The sequence below is a fragment of the Phalaenopsis equestris genome, unplaced genomic scaffold, assembly GCF_001263595.1.
Source record: "Phalaenopsis equestris unplaced genomic scaffold, ASM126359v1 Scaffold001159, whole genome shotgun sequence".
In the NCBI taxonomy this organism is placed as follows: Eukaryota; Viridiplantae; Streptophyta; class Magnoliopsida; order Asparagales; family Orchidaceae; genus Phalaenopsis; species Phalaenopsis equestris.
The window spans coordinates 26,607-30,169 of NW_018165598.1; positions in this window are offsets into that span (position 1 = coordinate 26,607).

Genomic DNA, 3,563 nt, shown 5'->3' on the forward strand with positions numbered 1-3,563 from the left:
TAGCTGACCCCCTTATTATTTTAGAGAGGTCGACTATCTTCATATCGGTTATGGCTGGAAGGGCATGGGTCATCCTTTGGTTTCCACTTGCCATCAAGTGAGGCTCTCCTTTAAGGGTGGTCATCTATTCATTCAAGTTTGTGGGAGAGATTTCTAACGCCTTCTTCTGCTACGATATGACTATTTTCCATCTCCAATAGCTCGGTCAAGATCTTTGGCGACAACTGGCAGAGGTCATTTTGAAATCACTCTCCTTAACTATTTTCCATCTCTTTTTGAAATCATGTGATGTAACAGTGTAAGCTCTCATCCCGCCCCCTTTTAATCTATCCCAAGTCCTATGATGTAAGAGTGTAAGCTCTCATCCTGCCCCTTTTTAATCAGCCACAAGCCTGTGAAATCTTCTTGGGTTTTTGGATGCTGGTGAACTACACCTGAAACGTCCTTCTAAAATTTGCACAAGAAGTGATCACTCCTAAAGACAGTTTATTGAACCACTTGATTCCCTAAGTGTGGTATAATATAGCCAATATTTTAGTGTATCTGAGGTCATCTAGAGGCAAACAAATGACTCAAAAAAGATGATTTGGTCAGCCAGGTTGTTCCTTCCCTTATAAGTTTCTAGCCTAAGACTCTTAAACTTCTCCAGTGATTTAGAGTTAGAAATCTATTGAGTTAACACATTCTCCAGCTGGCGATTGTGTCCTCATATTTCTCTTTGTTTATTGGTGCAGACTCAACACTATCATAATATTAGGAGTTTGCAAATCACTCATTCCCTTGAGCCACTCAGCAGCCTTGGGGTATGGGCTGTTCTACTCTAGGGTTTTGCTCCAAGGAAACTTGTTCTCTTCCTCCAGCACTACTCGAGTCAACTCTGCCATTTGACCCAGCATTTGTTCTCTCAACTCTTGACTCTATTCATGAACAAATCTCCTAGTCCATTTTACATTTCTTGTGTCTCTTGTATGAGTTACTTCTCCATACTGTGCTCCTCTTCTTGGTGGTATGACTTCATGCTTAACACATTTTTCAGGATGTTGAATCCAAATTTGTCCAGTGGGTCACACCCAAGGAATAAAGTGTGGAATAAAAGTGAAGAAATGAAGAGAAAAAGAGAAAATGAGTGTGCTATTGCGTAGTTGTGAACATTAACTTAGAGTAAGTAAATGACCTTTCTCGATCTGATTGGCTAAGATTGTGTAAGCCTTTAGTTACAAAATGAAGTTCTATATATAACATAGAAGACGTGGTACAAAAAATTACATAGGTTTCCCAATCTTAGTAGGGACTGTATAGGGTATTATGGATATTTTACCTTGGCGGGGCCTAGTGAGCTTTTGATGTCCTTGGAGGCCTAGTGAGTTGTATGATTTGGATGAGGCAGCCAACCCTGTTGGTAGACGGTTCTAGTGGGCTCATCCGATTGGCTAGCAATTCGGGTGCAGCCGGTCTGGTGATCTTGCGAAGTCGGGTGGACAGTGATGATAAACCTGCTAGGAAAATCATTTGGAGGGAGTGTATATCGTCGGTTAACTCGACCTCTGAGAGGTCCTTAATTGCTTCAGCCGCTTGACTTTCACTGTCGGTCGGTTTATGTTTGGGGGCCCTCCGGCTGCCTAACTTGCCGGCTTTGGGTTGATGGTTGGCTGCTCGAGTCCCACATGAGTTGCTTTACCATCGGATCCCCTCTTGCCATGTCACGTTTATCGAGTCAGTTTGATTCCTATAAGATTCAAGCTGACACATTTTCTGTGTACAGTGAAAAAGTCATTTTTCTTTCTTTCAAAGATATTTTTCTTATACGTGAACCAACAAACTTGAACAAAATCATTTGACATTATCAAATTTTATTGATCCCTATAACTCAAATTAATGGTTAATGATTTAAGTTACTATATAAATGCCATAATTTGTATCTAATAAATATATTGAGTCTAATTATATAACTTTAATATATTTAGAATATTTTAATATAACACGCTTTAATTATTATAAAAAAAATTTGATTGTAGATTCAGCTTAAAATAAAAAAAATATGTGCTCTTTTTGCTTAATTATAATGATTAAAAGTTTATATTTTTACTAAAAAGGCGTATGAAGGAGGAGAAATCTAAATTTTTGCTTAATTTTTACTAAAAAGGCGTATTAAAAGTTGATTGTAAATTATAATGATTAAAAGTTTATATTTTTACTAAAACGGCGTATGAAGGAGGAGAAATCTTGCATCCTGCGGCGTTGCCGGTATATGATGTCCAAATTGGCCGATTATTTTCTGCCAGAAAAGCAATCGGTGCCAGTTTCGTGTTAGATTCATCAGCGTTGTAGCTTTTTAGATCACTTGTCTGATTAGGCTTGAGTTTAACATTCCTTAGTCCAATCTAAAAAGGATGGTATACATTAAAAAAGTTGTTTTATTTTATCTTATTTTTTTATTATAATGAACTCCAATGAATGATTACTCAAAATTTCCCCATTTTTATTTTATTTCTAATTGTTAGATAATATATAAATGAAACAAGCAAGCGGCATATATTTGCATAATGTGGAAGAAACTTCAAAAAATAACAAAAACCAACTTAAGCTACTTGCATTTTAATACTTTGAACCGATTATATTAACGTGAATTTTACAAGTCAGGATTTGAGAAGGGTAAAGTTCACGCATTCATCACTTTATGGCAACCTATTATTAATAAAAAAGGCCGGTAATTATTGACAGACAATCTATAACAAATTAATGACCTAATTTTATGCAAACCACCTTAGTCCATTGGTAATATGTTGGCTTGAGAGTTTAGTTTTTCAACCAAGAGGTAGTAGATTCAAGTAGGTTGGGTCGCCTTACCTTTGTGCGCTCTTTTCCCGGCCGAAGGCCTAGAAGCTAGTCGGAACCTTACTTCATCTGCCGTCTCCACCACCCCTCCATTTCTTGTATTATAGGTTACCTGCTTCATATGCTTATCTCTCTCAAGTCTCTTCTTCCCCCTCATGTTTCTTCTCACCCTAAGGCTTCTTTACCTCGGTCGAAGTTCATGGCGGGGACAATCCAAAAGTCTTCTATCACCATATCATCGCTCAGTATGGCATCCAAAGGCATCTTATCGCTCGCTATGAATGTATTCATAAAGCCGGTTGAATGAGGTGTGTGGGCGTGGAAGGAAATGTGATGGTCGAAGCGTCAATCACACTCTATTTATAAGGATCATGGACGCAGAAATCTATGAAGTGTAATTATAAAAAGTACTGACTACAAAATAAATAAATCTACTTTTGTATATTTATTTCTCTTATTCTTATCTCAACTATCACTTTCAATAAGAAATAGAAATGGGAAATTAAAATATGTACATACAAATGCGTCATCTTGAATCTCGAGCAAATCCAATAGATTAAAGGCAGAGATGTACAACCAAGAAGGACCACTGGTGCAAAACCAAAGGGACCCACCAACAGGAGACTAAAAAACTCGTTAGCAAAGATCAAAGGACTAACTTGACCAAGCGCAACCCCCTTAAACTCTGGGTGCAAAGCCAATCTAACGTAGATCATTCAAATCGAGTA